The sequence below is a fragment of the Frieseomelitta varia genome, unplaced genomic scaffold (genome assembly GCF_011392965.1).
Source record: "Frieseomelitta varia isolate USP_RPSP 00005682 unplaced genomic scaffold, Fvar_1.2 scaffold_529, whole genome shotgun sequence".
Classification (NCBI taxonomy): Eukaryota; Metazoa; Arthropoda; class Insecta; order Hymenoptera; family Apidae; genus Frieseomelitta; species Frieseomelitta varia.
In genome coordinates this window covers 3,333-27,271 of record NW_025110289.1, presented here as the reverse complement: position 1 = coordinate 27,271, position 23,939 = coordinate 3,333, and the positions used below count along the sequence as shown (strand labels likewise).

Sequence of the window (23,939 nt, the reverse complement as noted above, 5' to 3'; positions counted from 1 at the left end):
GGAAAACTAACAGGCACAAAGTACGTTGATTTTTTGAGCACGCGTTTACACGAAATATTAGAGGAAGTTCCAGTCGATGTTAGACTTCGTATGCGGTTTATGCATGATGGAGCTCCGCCGCATTTTAGCTGAGTGGCTAAGCAATTTTTCAATCAAATAAATGGATTGGTCGTGGAGATCCTGTGCATGGCCTGCTCGTTCTCCGGATTTGAATCCATTAGATTTTCATTTGTGGGGAGATTTAAAATCTATTGTATACGCAACATCGATTGAACATGCTGAAATACTACGAAATAGAATAGAGCAAGGCTTCCGACAAATTTGAGAAACACAAGGAATGATAGAGAGAGTAACCAGATGAATGACAAGACGCGTGCAGACTTGTCTTCAAATGCAACGTGGTCATTTCGAGTATCTTTTGTAAAAGTAATTAAAACAGAAAATTCATTATATCTCACAAACGAAGACAGATAGGACATATATTTATATGACATTTTTCATTATTTTTAGGCGTACAATCAGCTTCCGAAGTTCCACAAGTTACGAAACACCCTGTATATACATATGTACATTCGTGCTTGAAAAGTTCGCGCGATATTGCCAGATTTTTGTGCCACATCTCGAAAATTGCCGTAAACATTCGGAAAAAAAGAGCGAATCTTGTTCGAATGCTTGTTATTGCGTTCGATTTTGCATTTAGTTTCACAGTGTTTTGACGGATGTTGCATTTGCGTATCTTCGTTCTCGAGGTTATTTTCCTAGATATTTTGCTCCCGTGAATAAACTGCGGGTTTTGCAACTTTAGAATAGTAGCAAGATTGCACGGAATATGTAGAAACATGGAAAATATCAAAAGTACACGGCACGTTGTATAATTAGACAGCGAGACTTTCATGCTGTTCCATATTTTTGTGAACGCAATTCAAGGAACAAAGCTCGAGCGGAAATTTCTTTCCGCTCTTAAACATTATGACAAGTACTTTGTCTCACACGTTGAGTGCATTCCCTGCATCTTTGCTCTTTGTTCTCTAATTGTAATTAGACCGCGAATTTTTATGCAATTTCTAAGAAATTTTATCAAGGAATTCAAGTGCAAGATGTTTAGTACGTGAAATTATATTTTCAAAAATATAGTATGAGTTTGTAGAAAAATTCGCAATCGAATAAATGACGAAATCCATCTTTCTACTTGGCGCCTATTTATTTAACGATATATAGAAAGAAGAATTAAATTTGCACTTTAACCAGGAATTGAAGAGCGTTTGAGGTTGATGAGAGAACGATTAGTTATTACACGCGAGTGTGTAACACCGTGCGGACTGTCATGAAAATTGGGATCCGACGCGGTGAATTAAATAGAGTTGCAGCAACTTTTTCGAAATAAAGTCGAATTTAAATGACGCGAGTCCATGCGATACGTTGGCGAAATTTCGCCGGTTTTCCAGGCGTGCATTCCGCGTGCCATTGACGTAAAACTCGGCCTGGATTTAAATTCCACGGACGACAGAACATCGGACGCATCCGTGATGGGATTGAGTATTTAATTAGGACAATCGAAGAGTAAGATAATTGAATTCCGGAGTCGTTCCACTGGAAAAGCGGCGAGAGGATCATTCACTGAAAATGAATGATCTCTTCTCTCGTGAACAAGCGTCTCTTAATTTCCCAGATAGCCGAGCGTTACGTCAGTGTAATATACTTACGTGCATATCCAATTTTTCTAATATTTCCTACTTCCTACTATCTTGGACAAGATTCGAATGATGTAAAGAGATTTTATTTTTAATTTTCAGCATTTTTATCGTAGATAAAATGTCGCATTTTACAATAGAATTATTGACGTGTGCTATGCGAAATTTACGCGTAGGAGTGTAATTTATTTGACGTAATTGTTCTAATTATTTATTTACTTGTATTGTTTAAAACACCATCGGTATTCAATCATTCGTAGGAATGGAATCGTCGGTTATTGTCAAAATTTCGTTGATGCTTTTCTCGTATAAAGTATCGTTTACTTCTTCCAGTTTATATCAAGACTTTTGCGTGGGAGTGTAATTCATTTTTTCGTAGAATTTTGTTTCGTAACTTTCGAAGAGGTTCGTTCACCGCTGCCTCGTAACGAAGCGAAGGTTTGCCCATATTAGAACGGCAGTATCGCGAAACGATTAAATAACGATCGGGCGTATCGTCGGGAAGGGGAGCGCCGTGCGATCTGATTCCTCGATTAAGCGATAATGGAGAGCATTTCGATCTCTTTTCAGCCGATTCCCACTGACGTTTGGCATTTTTCTTCGTTTTCACCTCCCCTCCCTCATCGACTGTCCCTCTTTTTTGGTTCGATTTAATGCCGGCGCGCCAGATATTTGGAATAAAACGAGGAGGAACGTGAAATCGGTGGCTGGTACACGTACATACTGGTACACGTATCGGAAAACGATTCGGGATCGAAGATGAAAACCGTCGGGCGCATCCTGCACGGCCGACAGTCACCTGGACGAGTCACGCGGAGAAAAATATCATCGGCTCTGAGAGAGAGAGAGAGAGAGAGAGAGAGAGAGAGAGAGAACGATATTCGCCGAGCGAACGCCAGAGCAAGAAAGACGATTTTTCGTTCCGCTTTGTCCGTTTGCCATTTCTCCCGCTTGCTTTATTAAACCCCCCACCCGCCTCCTCTTCGAACTATAGAGTCGTCGCTTCGCCCCCGCGCGAAATACTCCGATATTAACGGGGCTGTTTGAATTTCGAGTCGAGAGGGGCTGGAAATTTTGGGAGTTTTTCCCCATCCGTGCTCGTTGCGTGTTCAACTTTCATTCGTGCCGTCGCACGCACAATAGCGAGCCCTGGCCAGAAGAGAAGTTCCCTCGAAACGATTTTGCTTTCAATCGAAAGCGCCGAGAGATTTTCCGAAGTTAACAACAAACCGGTTCGACGTTCCCACCCGCGGGAAAAACTAAACACGGAGGCCGCGGAGGCAGATTTCGCGCTCGAAAATGAAAAAAAAAAAAAATAAAAAAAAGAAGGAAAAAGAGGTTGCCGCAAATATTTTTACCGGCGCAGTCTGATTTCACCCGGGTGGAACGATCGGACCGTGCTTTTCAACGCGGGCCGAATTTTCGGCCGACCCTCTCCTCCCCCTCCTGCCCCGTTTCCGGGGCAAGAAAAACATGGGGGATAAACCGGCAACCGGGTCAATCCGTCCGTCGAACGCGCTTTGATAAATATCGTCATCCGATATTGTAGTAGTTGCTGCGTAAAGAAACGTACGAATGTACGTTCTTTCTTTTTTTCTTTCGCGCGAAAGAATGTGTAATCTCATAATAAGATCGGCAAATATTCGAGAATGATCTACATGTTCGAATGTTTGGAATTAGAAAAAAGAAATCCCCGTCTGTTTTATTATCTGATATTTTTGTGATCAGCTCATATTGCTCTTTGTTGTTGTTCTTCTTCTTCTATTTTTCTTTAATGTCGCATCGACAGCGAGGTCATTAGCGACGACGGTGCCATTAGATATGTGTGCAGTAGTTTATGTTTTTGTTATTTTAATACTTTCTGTATGTCATTTTGAGAAGTCAGGTTTATGTTTGCGTTGATTCCGTATTTCTGTCTTTTGGGTTTCTGTGGTGTGGCATTGTTAGTATGTGGCTCTTTGTTAGTATTACGCGTGTACTCCTCCATTCCGAGAAATTTGCCAATGTGTGCCATGGCGTATCTAATTTTCAATTTTCATTCAGTCGTCCAAGATTGAACATCATCAATATGAAATCGACGTTCGACAACCATCACAGAATATGTATGAATCTGTAGCTCGAGTAAAGAACGAACGCTTGTTTGTCGCGAGAGTTTTTGTCGCCCGTTGTGTCCGAGTAACGCGCGGAATGCCTATCCCGGCGCATGAAGCAATATCCGCGCGAGGATTCGCGCGTTGTTTCGCATCAAAAGGCCGGCATGCTTTGTAAATCACGCGGGAGATGGGTCGTTCACGTAAGCTCAATGAGAAACGACAGCGTGCAACCGATAGCAGGGAAGGTAGATAACGAAAAGACGTCCGATCTTTCTCTCGCAGGGATAACTTTCGCCTGAAATCACGCGGTGTACGTTCGTCTGTTTCTTTTAATCGCGTTATCGGACTCTGTGCGTCGAACGAGACGAGAAGTGAATCAACCAAGTCCGGCGATAGCTTTGATATGGTAACTTTGCTTGGAAAAGGAAGGGGATTAAACGGATGTTGGAGCCGCAGCTCATATTTGAATTTGAAATTCAAAATGTTAAGTTTCTTCCGTGCAGTTTTTCTTTATCCGAAAAATGAAATTGCACGCATCTGCGCGCGATGCAGTCTCGTGGCAGAATGCTCTTTGTACGATATTGTTTATTTATCAGAGCGAAAGCTTCGACTCGTGAACGAGATTTTACGGCGGATATTAAATAAAAGGCATGTTCAAGCGAAAGACATTTAATTTTGTCGGAAGATAGAAGGAAACCAAACAATGGGTTATAGAGTTTTCTGTGAAGCTGTCTTTGAAAAAATTCTGACGCAGCATCCCACGCTCGTTATTCCACGCCTTGAGAGTTCTAAAGATTATTTCGTTCAACGTTCTCTAAGAGGTTTCGTGCATTGATTTCTCTTCGAATTAGAACCTTCGTTGGAGCATCGTGGAAATGTCTCGTTCGTAGCGTGCCTCGTTCCAACGATATTGCGTCACGGGATAGCTCGTCCATGTTGCGAAGCAGTAAAACGGAAGCTGGATACCGGATACCATAAAAACGCCATTAGCACAGAAATCGCAGCGACACAGAAGGCAGAAATTGCTCGCCTCCGTTCATACGTGACTACTTGGTCGAATATAAAGATCCACGGAACATCTTTATACTATGAAATCGAATCTGTCGTCTCCGTTGTCGTTCGTACGATCCTCCGGTTCGCGAGCCACGAGCCTGTCTCTCATTCACGCATTGTGCGAGATAAAAAATTCCACCACGATCGGCGATGATGCTCTTGTCAATCGGACGTGAGGCGACGAACGAATAGGGCTGAAATTCGATACAAATGCACGAGAGGCCTGTACCGAGGCAAAAGCGAAACATATATGAGCTTTGAAACTCTCAAACGTTGATTAATGCGGCGTTATTTAATATATGTTTAATTACACGCTTGTACATTATATATTTTAACATAGAATATTGTAGAGATATAATATAAATAGTGTTTATTTATTAAAAGTAATGATAATAGAACAACAGATAATCAAACAAGACAAATAACGATCAAACAACGAGGAATTAACAAATCAAATAAACTTCTTTTAACAATACAATTGACACTTTTAATAGCTCTCTCTCAACGCTCTCTCACGACTCTCACGACTCGGTTTTTCAACTCTGCTCTTTTCAAAAACAAGAGCGCTGCATGCCTACGTTCTGCTTCTACATTCTACATTCATATTGTATTTCTATGATCAACAAATAGGCCATCTGTTGTATTAAAATTATAACTACAGTTTAAGTATAATAATCGATACTACAATATGTGAGTGCCTAACCACGCCGTTTCCTCATTTCTATTCCCTGTATAAAGAAATTTTTCCCTACACATTTATATGTATTTAATATACATTTTTTCGCTCTCTTTCTCTTTTTACTTCGTTCTGAACTATTGTCGGCGCGGAGAAAGCTCTTGTTGTATACGTGTATCAGCGCGAGCCAGTCTTTATCTCCGAATAGATCGTTGGCATCCTAGATGCAGGGAATCGTGACTTTGTTTTAAATTCTCTCGACACGGGGTAACGTCGTTTCGGAGAGAAATCGCCCTTACACCGACTATAAGGAAAGGATGGCTCGGGTGGGGAAGAGGTGCAAGCCTAGGGTACATAGTAAAGAAAAGAAACGAACGTTCAGGTGTAAGTTGAGCACACACCGTTCCACGGCATTTCGATCGATTTCACTGACCGTTCTTTTCTTTTCCCTTGGCTGATTTACGGACGTTGTTATCGTGACTATAACGCGTGACCCTCGACGAGCGGAAGTTATCCTATATTTCCATAAATCTTCGTGTCTTCGCGCGATTTTTCGACGAAACGATCCACCGTGATACGTCTGAGTACCCAATGATAGACGTTGTTCGCGTTTCAGGACAAGTAATTGAGCACCTTGGAAGAAATCGCGTTTCAGAGTAGATTAGGACAGGTCTGGTTAGAAATCGTTCCGGGAACACGGCTAATTCTTTAGTCGGGAAATTTTTTTGTTTCATCTCGCAACGCAACGTCCTGCGGCTTGGAAGTTCCCTTTTCGGCAACCTGCTTGTTTTATAACAAAGGATGAAATAACCTTGCTTAGCCCCCGAAAGCTTAATCAAAGTCGAAACTTCGCGGCGGATTAAAACTTTACGCCGGTCGCCCGATGCAAAACATTGTTATAATTAAAACGTTGCTGCCCCTTCCAGTACGAGATGCCCCTTGCGTCGGCGGGCGACGATAAAGTTCCCATCGGCGAGAACTCTCTTGACCGTCGATGCAGGGCAAAACGGGACGAACTTTCGCGAATATTCGCGAGAATTTCGAGGAGATTCGCCCGCTTCGTTCGCGCGGCGTGAAAACGGGATGACGATGAACTACGGGAGACGGTAGCGCGACAAAAAGCGATAAACACGCCGGCATCGAAAAACACCGGCTGTACTTTACGCGTGATAAATCGCCAGGCGACACCTCCGCGTGTTTATCGCGCGTTTGCGTGGAAATCGACCGCGAAGACACGTCGGCGTTGTCGCTGTTTGCCGAGCGAGTTATATCGCGCGACGTTTCTGTTTTACTTCGGGCCATCGGCGAGGATTGTTTACCGCTGGCGGTGTCTTACCGGGGAACTTTGTTCTCCGCCAAGTTGGCCAATTCCTGCGTGGAATTATTCCACACTCGTGGACTGGTATTCGAAGCAATCAGGAAAATGCATAGCTCGCGTACCGCTGCATGGCTGCACTAGACGGACCGACATTTCGTTCGCGGAGTATCGATTATTTCATCAAACGTCGACGTATATTGTCCCGACGTATAAACTTATTATTAGTTCAGGTGGATTCATAAAAAAATAACGTCGGGCGAGCAGACAGAAGTGGAACTTGCTGATGAACGTGGGTCGAGCGAGCGAGTGACACAATATCTTTGTTTGCTCGAACATCTAAAATCAGCTTTGGTAATGTTGTTAAATCAACGGCTGAAGAAACACGGGCATTTATTTATTTCTGAATCAGCAAGAATCGTTAATCTGCGCTGGCGAACTATTTCCATGACTTCCAACTCAACAAAACCACTCGATAACTATAGACAGGATTTATTATTATTATTAGATCGAGTTCAGAATATTTATTGCGGTTTAGAAATGTTATTCTTCTAATACTTATGTACGAACAGAAGATAATAATAATATTTGTGCCAGCTTAACTGACAATTGTTGGCGAGAAAATGTTAATAGCAGATCTTCCAAAACTAATAAAAATTGAAACCAAGTCATATTTACGTCCGAAATATTCAATCGAATATTAAATATTGAATCATTTGTAATCCCCTATATTCATTCATAATTAAATCTGCCATTATAATACTTAAATATGGAGAAAATGAACATATATATATATATATATATATATATATATATATATATATATATATATATATATATATCAGTTATAGCATAGCAACGTATCATACAAACATTTCCCTGTCGTCTCTCGGCAATTCACACGTTACTTTTCAAGTATCACGTGAAAGTAATACACGGGTATTGCAAGCGGGATGCAGTACCCTCTCTCAATCAAAGAAATCTCCTCAGCAGAGAAATCTCGATCAGTGACGTTGATTTGCCTCGCGAGAGACAGGACCCCGTTGTCCGAGCGGTAGGTGTAATTTCGAATTCCTGCTGGAACGCGAACGTGATCGCCCGGTGTACAGACAAGACCGCCGAAAGAAATCCAGGTCGCCTTATGACGAGGCCGGACCTCCGTAAAGAATCTTATCGGACTACGTGGAAATCCGTGAACCGAGTTTCAGGAGGATGGAGGGACCAACGAAAGAGGGAGGTCCGGCTGGACGATCGAGCAACACACACACACACACACAGCCGCGCACGAAGTGGAAAGCGTTGAAGCGTAAGTGGATAGAAGGGGGAGTGACAGGGAGAGGAGTAGGTCGAAAGGAGAACTTAAACGCAGGATAGCGTGGATAGGCGGTACTCGTCCGGTGCTTCGAGCCGTTCCGCCGATTTAATAACGTAAATTGTGCGCGGCTCGTTTTAGCAGTTCCGTCACGAATTTTTCTAAAGCACACTATCGAGTGTTCGGGCTCCTGCCGGGAATACAGAGATCTCTCCCCGCAGGGCAGAGCTCTGTACGCGACGTCCCACGTGGCCTTCCTCTGACCAGTCATTTCTCTTTCAGTCGTCGCTCTTCCGTCTTCTTCTTTCACACTTTTCTATATTTTTAACCCCAAAAGAGGGTTTCTAACCTCCGGTTGCTTCTACGATATTTTATTTCTCTTTTCGTTCTCGTTTAATCCCCTCTCTTGATCTCCACTCTTCTCTTCCGTTCATCGCGCCAGTGATATCTCTAATCTGAGCCATCTTTTTAGTCTCTTCCTCTTTCTATCCGCTTCCTTCGTTATTTTCCACACTTTCATTCTTATTTCACATTTTCATTCCCCCTCTGTTTATCTGCCAGCAGAGTCCTCCGACTCCTTGTCGTCGCGGCGCGCCTCGTGCAGGTAACTCGGGGTGACAGGGTTGCATCGACGAAAGCTAAACGACGAATCGCACCTTGGTGCTTACGCGACTCGCATTCGACTGTTCCCCGAGCTAATGTGGCAACCGTGAAAGCTGAACATGCCTGAACTTCCCTTCCCTCCAGGCTCTCGCCTCTTGCCTCTCTTGACAACTTCTACTTTCTTTCTTATTCGAACCCCCACCTCCCCCTTCTCCATTCTCCCTTGTTCTTTCGACGAGCAACCGTCGGCTTTGAGCTGGCAAGGGAAGTCCCGACTGAAATAGAATCGGATATGACGGAGACGGTTATACGATATATTGAATCCCGGCACAGAAAATCTCCTGATGGGGTTTCGGGACCCGGCGCGACGCTCGCTGTCGCGCTCGCGACTCGTGCACGAACAATAGACTCGTCGGCGAAACGGAGTCTTTCTTTTTTCTTTTTCTCCCGTATAAAGAGGAATTTCAAATTGGTTTACAAGTTGCCTTTTTTTCCTCGGCGCTTGTTTGCCTCCATTTCCTCGAGTCAAGCAAACCGAGTTCTATCAATGTCGCGTTACAACGTCGCGTTCAGCACCGAATTCATCTTTGTTCCCTTACAACGAACAATCGTGCAGCTTCATCGTACTGTTCACGTTCGCACGTTCTATCCACGGAATACTTGCTTGCTCTTTGTTCGAGGGATGCATCTCCATTAATTCTTCAAGTTGGACACAAACCGATGTGGATTGAATGACTGTGAACGATGAGATAGCCGAGGAAGTGAGAACACTTCGTCTGCGAGGGATTAACGAAATTACTATTCAGCGCAGATGGGCGTGTACGTATCGAGAGAATAGTTCGTGGCACGTCTTTGCTTGCCTGACTACTTTATTTATTTAAGAACCAAACGAGATAACTTTTTTTCGCACGAGCGGGATACAACAATGCGTTCGGACTTCAATAGTCGAACTGAAACAGTGTAGTGTTCTCTGAAAGAGAAAAGATAGGAAAAGGATTGATAAGATCTCAGCTGGAAGACAGTCGCCTTTCTTTTGCCACAAAGATCCCACGTACTTCTCTCCGCGTCCCAGAAGACGGAGCAACACTGATCGATCTTCCAACGATCGCGAGTACGAAACCTTTCCTGCGTTCTTGCCGTTTCTCCAGTGAGAGCTGAAGCAAACGGGAGGTGAGAAAAGAATGTAACAAAATGGAAGGAATCGCGGATGTGAAAGGCGTTGGCGGCGCGCGTGGTCGAAGAATTTCGCAGGGTTACGAAGACGAATATTTGCATGCGAGTAATGAACCGCCGGGGCTGGAAGATGAGACAGAACGCGACACCCTAGAGGCGACGAGGAAAGGACGCGGACCGAGCTGATATCAGCGCCTACCAGACGCGATAACCTCTCGCGTGTATGAAGTGTAGTTAACCGGCCACTCGGGCCAACCCCTTTATCCAACCCCTTCCTCTCCTCGCTGTTACGTCATTCCGTCTGAACGACTTCCCTCTTTGTCCGACTCGTTCCCCCTTATTTACCTTCCGCCTTCTTTTCCTTCTGCTGTTTGTCTCTCCCCACCGTGCCGCGAACGTCCCATCCGCTCGGCTGTGCGCCACCCACTCGCCGCCACCTAGTTTTCCCATCCAAAGTGCACGGCTCTGTCGAGGAGTTCGCCGAATAAAAGAGCCCCGGAATGTCGGCCCGCGAAACTTGCGAAAGTCAAATTGAATAGGGGGGGGGGGGGGGGGGGGACGCTTCGGATGCTGTGATCGGGGATGGAGACTTTATCGACGGAAGTTATTGTTGTCTCGGGAAGAAAATTCCGCCGAGCGGTTATGCAGATGGATGACGCTAGGGGGTGGAAAGGGAAGGTGAGGAGAGTTCTCTTTGTCGGGCAGGCGTGATTGGTTCTATCTGTGAATAAAAGCGTGTTCGGGTGGCATTGGTACAAACCAGTGGCGGGCAAAAGGAAGTATAGTCCAGAATAAGGCTTCTAAGGAATAGGGGTAGGAAATCGGAAACAGGTTGCACTTGTGTGCTGTAATAAATACAATATTTTTTGGACCCATCGTATCAGTGTATCTTAATAATTATGGAGCTTTGGTGTATATATAATGACAGATGAAGGAAAATTTTTGGAGCAAGTGACCTATTATATCAGTCACTGTAATCTATTCTAAAGTATGTTTTATATTTATTCGAATATTCTTGTCAAATATAATTGTATTCCCCAAAAATTTTACATTCTTCGTATTCGTTGCTTGTTGAGAAAATTAAAAATATACGAAATATACCGATTTGAAATGAACTTTGGGTGCTTAAAACAAACGTTGTTTAAAATATTCAGTTACCATTAGAAACTCCAGCCTCTACCAATGCAAATGCTAGAAACGATGAAACATATTCAATTCAGGCATTTGTCTCTTTTGACGAGACACTGAAAGGATACAACTTGAAATATTCACCGCTTAACAAGTTCAACCAAGTTAATAACATTCCTCGTTTCACTCCCGAATAAATACTTCAAGATGCGTAAATACGAAGAGAATAAAAGCTATCCGACGATGATGTCGGAGCACTTTCTTGAATCTATAGAAAGATTCCCATATGAAACAGGAAATACACCGGGCAAAACAGGGTCACGCTCTCTTATAAAATCGGCCTTACGGGGTGAGTTGTCTCGCTTCGCGGACGCCACCAAAGTTTCCAGACTGTCGTCATAAAGCGCCATTCTCACTGCACAGAAGTGCCTAATAGAATTGCAACGTACCGCGGTGGAAAGTTACGATTAAAGAATAAACCGTCTTTTTCCAGCTCGCTGTCGCGCGCAAGCTCGAGCAAAAAAAGAAGTCCGGAAACGAACGAACGAGAAGAACGATCGATCTTCGATGAACGGCGGAAAGTTTTTTCATTTAATTATTATTAAACGGCGCTTTGTCCATCCGCGAACGTGGTTTATTATTTATTTCCTTCGAGTTCCGCGATCGAACCACGCCTCCTGTTCTGAAAATTACGTATATTCTGCGAGAATTGTTTAATTTTGTTGATAATTACGATAAACAGCAGAGATTTAGAAATGGGGCAACTATTTCAAGTGGCTCTTGATAAATTCGTCATTCACCAAATTACAGAATTGATACTCGTGTTTTTCCTTGTTCGTTGTGTAATTTTCACGCAATTAACTCGAGGTATCTCTTATAATCGATAAGAATGTACATACTATTCGTTCGATCGTACATTGAGAGAAAGTATGTAACCTCTTCCTCTTTTGGGTAATTCTTATAGAATTCTTTCTGTAGATAAGAATTGGACAAATTTCTTCATTTCGTTTGATACAAAGATTGCAAAGAGCAAAGTGAACAAGATGAAAGTTGGCAACTGTACGAAATTAATACTAAATCGTACTTGTTGTTCCAAATTGGATCTGTCCTCGAAAGATGTGAAATAGGTGGAAAAAGGATTGCTCAAGCGAATCTGCTCGCGTAAAAAATTCTAGTAATCAAATCGAAGAAAAAGAATACGCACGGCGAAAATTAGTACGTTTGAAAATTGAAAGAGACGTTAAAGTTAATTAGACTGAAGAATCCCAAGTTCCCACGAGTGTACTCGTAAATTTTCGTCAACGTTATCAAACTCTATTGTTATTCTCATTCGCCTCGTCTCGGGGAAACATCGTACGACCCACTCGACGTGTCTCGAAAGCCTGAGAACGAGTTCGCATTTGTACTTGCGCTACGCAACACGGGGAGAACAATCTCGATTGACGTCGATAATGGCAACGGTCGTGGTATGTCATTAAATCAGGAAGTCGATCAAATATAGTTAGATGGCCGCTCATCGAACGAGTAACTATTGGCCCGTGGGTGGGTAACTTGAGTTTCAGCTTTGCCGGATAGCCGGCCAGCTCTTAAAGAGATTATTTCGAGACCCTCCGCTTCGGACCGTTTGGCTAACCATGGTCTATTCCTTGAAGGGCCTCCTATTCTCTGTCCTACGGCTGGCTCCTTACGCTTCCTTGACTTCCATGAGGCACTCCGTCTTGTCTTGCCCGGTAACGATGAATATGCTCGGCGAAGGATCGGGAGAAGCTGCGGGTTCTAGCTCCTTGCCTGTGAATCGAACCGTGGCCCACAGCGTGGTAGAGTAAAGGGAGAAACCGGCAGACCGATGGAGTTCATCAAAGAGTGCCATTTATTATTTAGTCGGCTGCCGGGGGAAATTCGAGTAATGGAGTTTCGAGTGGCCGCGATTTTTCTTAAAGTGTCCGCGCGACACGAGGGGACATATACTCGCCCAGGAAATTTCTTTCGAAGAAAAATTACAAGAACTCCGGCAGATACAGCGGCCGTTTCCGCTTGGACGTTATTGGGGTATTAATTAAAGAAAAATTCTGGAGTATTTGAAAAGTTGTGCTTCAAATTTTAGCAACGTGAGCGCTTGTCTGAGAAGAAGCACTGTTTTCGACGGTATATATTTCGTATGATTTTTTAAAAGTAACTTTCAATTATTTTTCTTATTTTATCTGACAAAGTAATTGATTGAATGATCGCAGATAGTGTTTTATTAATCTTTTAACTTTGTTAATGACGTTTGAATCTACGCGTGCACTTTTAACATTTTTAGATCTTTTTTTGTATTGAATAAAAGTTCTGAAATCTCAATTTTTGGAAACATCTTGTCTAATGACAATTTATAAAAATTTCCATACAAGTTATCGATATTAGATTTTTTCAATTAACATCTCACAAGATCTAGCCATTAGCAACATCATCTATGGTAACAATTTACAAAAATTTCCGAACAATTTAGCGTCAATTCTAACATTCTTCTTTCATTCTGACGAGTAACTTCCGCAACCACTGAATCTCTCTGCCACTTTCGTTACAGACGAAAATATTTTTACCAACTCTCAATATTCTTCTTCAGATAGAAAACAGATTGATCCCTAGCATTTGAAATAATTTATAACGATTCCAGTACAAAGTAGATAAATAAATATTTCTCGTCGCCTGACAAATAACGCCCAGAACTACTGACTCTCTCAGCCAGTTTCACAGGCGGAAATATCTTATCAATTCCCGATTATTCTTCATGAAATAGAAAATAGATTGTAATGATCGCTAGCATTTTAAACAATTTATAATAACGGCCAACATAAAACAGATAAATAAATATTTCTCCTCGTCGGACAGATAACATCAAGAGCCATTGAATTTCTCATCCACTTTTATCATAAAATACCGCGAAAATACTTTTATCAACTGCCATTGAACATACTCCATTGAACAAACGGACCGAACCGAAGTGATACGTATTCAACACGAGCTTCTGCCACCTTCTGTTAACTTCTGGTTCCCGGCTTTTGATAACGAACGACTATTTGGCGTCGTAAAATAGCGGGCGTTTATCGCGAGTCCGCGATAAAAAATGCGACGGCGTCCCGCCGTAAACTCGTGGACCGGCGTGCTCCTAAAGGGTGGATCATAATTGCTCACTTTGTCGACGCGGGGGCGAGGTGCAGGCCAGCCTGTTAAAATATTTCCCTCCGGCTGGCGGCGTTTATTGTTCTCTCGCTGTTGCCATTTCGCCGTGATAGGCGCTAGTGCGCGCACGCACCCACTCTCTCTCTCTCTCTCTTTCTCTCTCTCTCTCTCTCTTTCTTGTCAGTACGGTTTAAGGAATCCGCGAGCGATGGATACGACGGCCGCTCCAATCAAAGCTCGAGAAACTACTAGACTCCGAACGAAATATCGTCAGATTATGCGATTTGCGAGGAACACGTCCCACGAAGGGCTGATGCATCTGCGATTCTCGGGCAATTACTGATTTACGATTTACAATTTCGACCATAGTTTACGAACGGGTCGTGAAAATGAAACGAGCCACTCGTATTTGTAATTTTCGGAACACGGAACGAAGGAACAATCGAAACGCAGAAATTAGATCGAACAAAGGGAACAGGCTAAAAAATCGAGCGATCTGACGCGACGATTTTGAGAATGTTTAAGGAGCTTTGGTGTTATGAAACGAGAAAAAACTGACGGCTTTCAGGTTGGAAATTTGATAGGCTACAGTTTAATGAGAGACTGCTTAGTGATTTTGGAAATTGAACATTTCTACGAGCTCGTCTCTCATAATGATTAATTGGATGTAAAGATTGTTACGTTCTGTTCGAATGTAAAAATAGAAAGAGAGTCGTTCGAAAGTGTACCAACGATTGGGTAAAATGATTGGTAGCATGAACGGGAACGGTAAATCAATATGCGTGATGCATAGCGGCCGAATCTCTGTGTATCTTGTCAGTGTGCTTTTACGTTGGCATCAGATGGTGTACAGCTGATGCGAAACGATGCCGGGGAAACAGGATAAGTCAACAAAACATCAATTTTCCGCAACCGGGAAACCTGGATACCTGGCAAAAATGATTTTTCAACTCTAGTTGCTGCCCTATCTGTCTTTTTACATATCTCTCTCTCTCTCTCTCTTCTTTTTTTTTTATTTTTTTAACTATCTCGTCCAAAAATATTCCCGCAGTTGCAAACCAAAACTACACGCATCGACGTGAAATTTCGAACAAGTCAGGGCAACGGGAGATTTCGAAAAGTTCGAAAGTTTCACCGGCGAACAGTTTCGCGACCGTTGGTCACTGGCGCGTGAAACATTATTCCATCTTGCGCGGAACAAAGGTTCGCTCTGGCCCGGGGAAAAAAATAGTTAAAGTCCGGCCATTGTTCCGTCGAAGCGCTAGCGATTTTTCTTCCTCTCTTTTTTTTCCTTCATTTTTTTTCTTTGTCAGCAGACTAGAGACTTGAATCTAGCAACGGGAAATTCCCCGGCATTGAGTTGTCCCGAAACAGACAACGAGTTTTCGAGTTTTCGAATTTTCGAGCGCGATTCATCTGCCACCGAGGCCACTGTTTCCTCGCGGACAATGGCGATACATTGAATAATATCGGCCCGGTCCGGAGGACATTGAAACGTTTTCTGCCTTGCCTTTCACACGGCTCGCGCTGCCCGCATTTAGGTTGCAGTTATCACTGCATCGCCATTGTAAAACATCACGCAATGAGCGTGTCTACTCGTTTATCGTCGTTGCTGTTACGTGTGTGTCCATAGAAGTCGGAATGTGCGCGTAGACGCGTCTTACAATGCCTGCGTTGTATTACACGCCGCGTGTATTTGCTTGTTGCTTCACATGCCTCCCGTCAGTTTGCGCACGTGCGCACACAATGCAGGTCAGTAGATTTTGATGGCTCGATCGGAATACAGAGGAGAGGGTTTCGATTTGTTGTGGAAAGGCAGCGCGCTGGTATAAATGGAGTCGAGGTTAATTAAAGCGTGCGCCGCGGAAGACGTTGGCACGTGATCGTTGTGAATCGTGATTTTTCAATCAGCTGGGCGATCGACCGAGGATTATTGATACTCTGTCGGAAGTCCGCGGAACACAGACGGAAAACGCTCTAACATGTGAAACGCTGTTAACCGGCTGACCGATCAAACAGCGAAACGTAAGTGAATTTCCGCGTGATCCTAGATAAAATTCAAACCCCGTTTCCGGCATGTTGAACCGGACCGTCGAAATTTGCGTTACGTCGAATAGCAATCGTGCTTGGCAAATTGCAAGCCGACGTTGCCCATTCAAGAGCAGTATCAACCAGCGTTTCGGGCAACGCCTGCTCGTATCTGCTCGCCCCTCTCTCTCGTTTCGCTAACTATCAAAACATCGTGCCACTTAATCCGTTCGATGCTTTCAAATTGAATTTTCTGTCGGAAATATAAACTGACGAAGGACTGTTGAAGAGGTGACGAATTAAATTAAGATCCAGAACTCTTTTTCTTTTTTTTTTTTTTATTTTTTTATTTCAAATGCTCGAAGTTTCGTAACTGTGAGCGTAAGTAAGAAATTTTCCATCGTATTAGATCGGACTATCAGGATTTAGAGCAAGTTCCAGCGATTGTTGGCTTTTGAAGTACGTGTCGAGTCTCTAACGCTAATAAGGGTTCCTTGAGCGTGTGACGACCCAGATAAGGTCATAAATCACCTTCCAAAATATCAAGTCCACTTTAATCCTCGAATACCACTCTGCTCTGGTCATTGTTCGCTGATCCCGAAGCTCGCGTAACGCCAAGATCAATCACGCGGTCACGTCTTAATATACACAGGGTGGGTAATAAAAATCGTAGTACAACTGGACAAGGGGGTAATTCTACGTAAAATGTGGTATACAATTTTTTCAAGGCTTCGTTTTCGAGAAAATCGAATCTGAAGTTTACTCAATTACGCAATGCGATTTCCTTATCGTGTATTCTATTACCGGTTGTCTCTGCTGGTGTTAGTGTTTATAAACAGTAATAATGATAGGATACTATAGCAAATAAAGTTTTTAATCAATTTGTTCAATTTTGGTTCTGTGTAAATGGAGTTCTTTAGAAAATTGGGACGATTGATTCTTCGATTCATAGAAGCTTTTGTCCATCCACTTGGAGTGATTGTTTAATTTCTATGATGAGTTATTGGAACACGAATTTTAAGGAATAACAAGGTAATTTTAGTCAGATCCTTTTCTGCAGTTGAGGAATCAACTGAAACTAACTCTAATTAAATTGCAAAGAATACTACTCTCCAACGAATTCTGATTCACGAAACTAATCTACAAGATTCATCCTCTAATCCACTCGGCCACGTTGCTATTATCGAATAAGAAACTATCGCGTAAGAAAATTAAAAAAAAAACGAAACACTCTACTCTCACCTTTTGACTTTCTTTCTAATTCAGAGAAATTTCTTTAAGAAATCTGTTCAAAGTTAATTTCTACGTCGTAACATACAATTTTAAATGGTCAAAGTTAACTTTAATCAAATTGTATACACGTATATTCCCCAAAAAGTTCTGATCCACGAAACTGTTCCAAGACCCGCCGAACAAGACGTGTACTGATCAAACAACCATATTGCAAGAAAACTAGAAACATTAGGGCATCAATGCAGCCCGATCTCGGCACAGCGCATTACTGAAATCTGACAAGAGAACGTTTCGGCTCTGTATAATTATGTCGATGTCATATAATTATATATTGATATGGTCTGTATACGATGTCATATAGTTATACTGTAACTACTGCCATTGACTAATCTACGTTGAAGCTGAAATCTTCGAAATTGCCGTAAGAATCGAGGAAACGTAAATAGAAGAGCTGGTTTTAATCGGGCAAGTGTGTAAACCAGAGGCTATAAATCCAACTAAGAGTACGCTGGCCATACTGCAACTCGTGATTTAATAATCCGGCCATCATCCGATAATGGGAATTACTCCCTTCTCATCCGAAACACAAATTCGGTTGTATAACATTAATTTCTGGCGCAGATAGCGTGTAGAAATTTCATTGCTCGTGTGTTACGCCGTTGGTTGAATTTACAATTTGCCGATCTAAACAGCGTGCGATGTTATTGCAAATAAGCCAGGGTCTGTCCATACTTGGTCGTGATTTCAATGACCTCTCTTTCAGATCGACACGTGAAAAATATAAACATGGCCGTGAGCATACGAATGACCAACCAAGATTCAACTTAAACACAATTTATTGATAAAAAGAAGAGAAACAAAATACTGAGGATACGCTTTTTCTTCTCGATTTCTCATTTCTAACGATTGATTAATCGCTCTGACTCTATCGGAATCTCGGAATTTTGTTTCTTTGTGTACAGATCTTCTGTTCTCAGTTGCAGTATGCTCATGTAATTACTGATTCTCGTTTAGTCTCAGACAATTGTGGAAAGAAATTAAGGAACTAAATCTGAAGAACTCGAATTTAAATTGCAATTGGCAGGCAGATCGTCATCTAAATATATTTCTTCATACCGATGAAACAGTCTTCTATTTGCGAAATGTACAAACGTTCTATTCTCAATTATCACAATATACTTATTGAAGTGGTGAAACAACCCTTCAGTCCATCTCGTACACTACGTTACGATCAGTTTCTGACTCAAAGCAGAGAGCCAAAAGCGTCATAGAAAAAAATATAACAACCTCCAAAAAATTCTGATCGTAGGTGACAATATCGTCCTCTATTTACGAAAAATACGAATCTCCTATTTTTAATTACAACAACGTTAAAACAATCCTTTAGTCCATCTCGTGCACCGTGGCGCGATTTCATTGACTCAGAGCGGAGAGCCATCGAAGAGCGTGGCAGCAACGTGCGCGACAAACTCTGGAAAATTCAAATAACACGAGTCGCGGGTAATATCGAAAAGCCAGCAAAGTCGTCTGTATGGTCAGTCATCGACACGGTTCGGACGCATGTTTCGGCCGCAACGACCGAACATATCGTACTTCAGTCGTGTGTTTGCACAAACCAGCGTGCGAGCGGCCACCGATACACGTGTATCGTTCAGGACGTCGCGCGTCGATCGCGGAAATCTGGCCGGCGACGCTTATTGCGTCAATCGAACGGAAATTAACCGGTCACCGGCGACCGCGTTTTGCCCGGGTGTATCGAGTTCGCGCGATTTCGTTCTTTCGCTGCGGCGCGCGTCCGTTTTACGCGACGCGTCTCGCACGGTTATGATAAACACCTGGCGATCCCCTGATTTTCATACAGCCGGGAGCACGTTCAACCGTGCCCGCGTGAAACGCTCGAAGGGGGAGGGGAGGGGCGGTAAAATTTACGAGAGACGACGAATCCGACGGATTTCAGGATTTATGGAGATTGTATTTAGTTATTGAATTCGTTTCGACGCGCCCGGCCCGCCGTTGTAAACCAGCGCGGCGGCCCTTCGTTCGATCGGTCCTCGCAGCGAGGACGTTTCGATCGTATTTTTCGTTGACTCGCTTGTTTCAAGCGAGCGTTTCGTTTCGCGTAAGCGTTTTCGTGTATGGATAGCTCTTTGTTTTTTTTCTTTTTTTTTTTTTTTTTGTTATTTGTACACGTCATTTTCGCGGATCGAATGTTTAAACGGATTTAGGAGTTTCCTGTTTTTCCTTTCATTGTACAATTACAGGGTTTAGTAGCGCGAATTCGTTTACGAGGGACACGTGCGCGCGAGTTTTAATCTTTTGACAATGTGCCGCGAATAGTGAATTGTTCTCGGCCGTTCAAATTATCTTCTGCAATTCGGATCCTGCTTTCTCTTTTGGAAGTAATGCTCGTTTATTCTGTTCGTTCAAATTTATTTATTACATTTTCAAAATCAACGTTGCCACGCAACATTCGAGAACACGAGGATTAAACACGTGGACGATTACATGTAAATTATATATTAGTTCTTCGTCGAGAAACACATCTGCCTTTAATTTCATGGTATATGTTTGAAACCATATTTCATCCTTAATACACGCGCGAAACAACGCTTTGACATTTGGTGAACTCAGCTGCTGTACGGTTCATCCAATTTTACTGAGTAAAAATAAAAAAAAAAAGATAAGAAAAAAAACGAATTAAAAAAATGTCAAATATATATATTCCGACCGATGACTGCGTATAAAAATCCGATAAGGACATTTAAAAGCGAGCTAGCACGTTATACCCTCGTTATTTAATATACACGCGGAAATTGTGCGAGAGTTGGAAATGTTTCTCGTCGAGCATGGCGTGTGTCGCGTTTTTATTTTGACCGGCGCATTTATTAAGTCCGAAAATCTGCCGTTTGCCCGTCAGATAGTTTTACCCGATTGCCGAGCAAGCACGTTCTGTGAATTCCGCTAATTGCTGGCGCTGATTGGCGGAAATCCAACGTGTCCAGCCGTACAGAGTGAATGCTGGTCATTAACACGTTTAAAAGTCCTCGAAATGTTCGAGTTCCACTGATACTCGTCTTCCGGTGGGCGTCAGCCGGGATTCTCAAAATGTCTGGCGGCGATCGTCGAAAACCGCGCGCGGAATTCGAAATTTCGGCAAATTCTTTCGGCGAGGTGTAATTAAAATTTTCACTCCGTCGGAGACAGAGCTCGCTAATTTGATCTCGTTCCTTTCCTTCTCTCGTTTTTCTTTTTTTTTTTCTCTCTTCTACGTCGCTCATTTCTGCCTTCAAAACATCGATTTCTCCGTAAATATTAACGCCGAGCGTTATATTTCCGCTTTTCGCAGTCTTATCCTTTATCCCTTACATTCAGATTTTGACGCGAACGACCGGTCTACGACGGTGTCGTTTGTATAACAATTTAATTAAGCAAAGTTCTCTTTAATCAAGACAGATATTCTCTTTTCCAACTAATGAAAAATATCAATCATGTTCGCTTTAGCAACGGTTATTCATTCGAACTCTTTGATCATCGACTGTTAAAGTATACTTTTATCACCGATAAAAGTATTCGTCCTCGACACTTTGTACAAATATTGTTGCGCATATACTTCTGAAATTTCGTTAGCATTGTAACAGCATTCGATCATCGTGATTGCATTTCAAACGAGACTTTAAAGGATACTGGAAATACACGTGGTTGTGCCAAATGTACTAGAATAGAGAATTATCCTTCAGATTAATAAGTTTCTCTATTTCTGATACTTATTTTGCTCAAGATGGAACGTACGTTCGCACTAAATACCTGCGACCTTTACACATGTTTTTGTATTAAATTTCAATTCTTCTAATATATTACAAATATAGTAATCACATGTCGTAGTGATAATTAAATTTTAAAATGTTTTATGTAATATCGACAATATCCTTTAATTTTCTTAAATTAATAATATAATCTTCTTAAAAGTTTACGGCTCCCTAAAAAATTCGCATATTTACTGTACAAGACTTTCAAGTGCGGTATTGTGGATATTTGAAAATTGAAAATTACATCTTTTATGTACACATTGGAAAGGTGTAAAAGTATCTCGCGCTTCACTAATTCTCGGTCGTGAGGGAAACACTGCACAGCCGACGAACCTCGTATTGAAGACGTGCATAATACGAAAACAATGGAAGTGACTATCATTTTGTCGTTTGCCATCAGTCGCGTTTAAGATGCGATCTTTGATTCATTCAATTAGAACGCTAACGGGAACGGAGGAAATTAAAACTCGCCGGAGGATAGAGATGGACTTGTAGATTCCTCGAGAAGATATCGACAAAGAGAGTTTTACCAGAACTTCAGTGAAAGAGGTCTGGCGTTGGTCAGACCTCATCGAGATTCCACGTTTCGGCGCTTGCATTTGTTGGCGATCACTCGATTTTATAAAAATTCTGCTCTTTTGAAGAGGCTCTCGAACGGACTCGAGTCCTTGTCCGCCTATAGCGGGAAGTTGAAACGTAACGTAGAATTTTTTCCGCGGGATCGACTTCGACTTTTCAAAAGGGCGAGACGCGCCACTCTGTATTGAAATAGGACGCAACGTCGGGAAACTTTACAATTTCCCGACGTGAAGCAGACGATAAACGTTGCACTTTGGTCAACGTTCTGTATATATTTTCCGTCGAATGCATGTTGCTTTATCGGTTCCTCGATTCGCTAAGCTGAAATAAATCGAAAATGGACGCACGCCGCGGCTAGAGCGTTCCCGTCGAATATCGAACGATTGAAATGCATGAAATAGAGAATCAGAGGTAAATGTCGATCGATATTTTAACACTGGTAGCTAATGTTCTTTCTTCTTTTTCTTCCCTTTTTGTATTGAATAAATGTCTTTTTTTTATGTATAAAAACGTGAAATCTTGTATGGAATACTTTTATATTTTATTAATATTAGTTCTATAGGGTCTTATCGTCCCATAAAAAAATTTTAACATTTTTACTAAAATTTTAAATTTATAAAATAAATATAAGACAGTATATATTTCATTAATCCTTTCATTCTAGATTTCATTTAAAAATCAATTGATTATGCTACCTTTGTACAGCCAGTTATACTGCAGCCATTTAATTTAGTCATTGGGCAGATTGACTTAAAATTATTTTCAATAAGACATGTTTTTGATAAACAAGTGACTATATTTATTTTGCCTAGTTCCTTATATTTATATTTTTATAATTAAGTATAATTTACATAATAAATTATTAATATTATTACTAATTTTATTTATATTTTATTTTAATGAAAATCTTGTATACTTTTGTATTTTATTCTTTTTTTACACTCGGTGTTCCACGAGCTTGCAGAAATTTCTACAGAAATACAGTTTTCTTGCAAGTTTCTAACATTTTGTCATTCGATTCAACCTGCAACACTCTGAATAAATATTTATTAGACAAACAAGAGATTATATAAATTACATTTCTGTACACTTGCACAGTGCTGGACGGAAGAAAGTTCAAAATTATACACGTACGTGAGAATCAGTAAATTTTTCTACTACATTTTTTGTCGATTCTGAGATGTACGTCACACTTAGACTATAATTTCTACAGAAATCAATTTAATCTATCAAGTTAGTCTATCGCAACGAGTGCCCTATTATGAAAACTTTATTTATTTTTGCACATGGTGCACTTCTTTTGCAATTTTGCATTTTTAAATTTCCCGCAAATGTATCCGCAGTCAAATTACGTCCACTACGAATTGTTACAGTGGCATTTGTCCAGCACCGTGCGGAAAGAAACGAGACTCAGGCAAGATCATTTTCTTCTTCGCCTTTTCTTATTCACCGATCGAATAAAAAGTAACTTCCCGGTCACGATGAAAGCGGGTAATCGTCTTAAACGAATCCGAGATCGACGAAACGTGAACGTGAACGTCCTTGTCCCATGAAAATTTCACGTGAACGGGCGCAAACGTCAAGTTTCAGATCCGACCGAAGACTTTTCCCGGGCAACAAAGTGCCGCCGATGTTCCCTCGATCGGATAACCGTGTTTCCTCGGATCCCCCCGACCGATTCCAAGGATAGGAGACGCGATTATTCGAATGTGGAGCAGTAGGTTGAGCGAGGGGAGGGGAAACGATCTCTCGAGTCTCGGGGCTGGAATTGGTAGCGAGTTCGAACTGAATCGTGAAACTCGAATACTTCCAAGGGGAGGATGTAAAGAATGGGTAATCGAGACGGGGCACGCGTTATCGATCGATCTCTCGGAGGCATGCTCTGGATCGTCTTCGTCTTGAAAAAAGGAACGGCTCGATTGAAGGTGTATCCAACAATGCCCGGGGACAACCTACATAGATGTTATCCTCCCCGAAGAATCGGTAAATCCTTGCTTAACGACGAACGACTTGGCGGACTTTACAGTTTCCGGCACTTTTCCCCGTGTAACACGTTCTCTTCCGTGCCCTCCGGGGGGTTGCTTGCT

The 23,939-nt window shown here is 42.1% G+C and overlaps 1 long non-coding RNA gene across 1 annotated transcript; it reads left to right on the top strand.

Moving 5' to 3' along the window:
* Positions 1-5,189: 5,189 nt before the first annotated feature.
* On the top strand, positions 5,190-22,680 carry LOC122533424. The gene is made up of 2 exons (XR_006307711.1): positions 5,190-5,220; positions 22,407-22,680. It is a non-coding gene; the product is annotated as an uncharacterized LOC122533424 (long non-coding RNA).
* Positions 22,681-23,939: the final 1,259 nt, after the last annotated feature.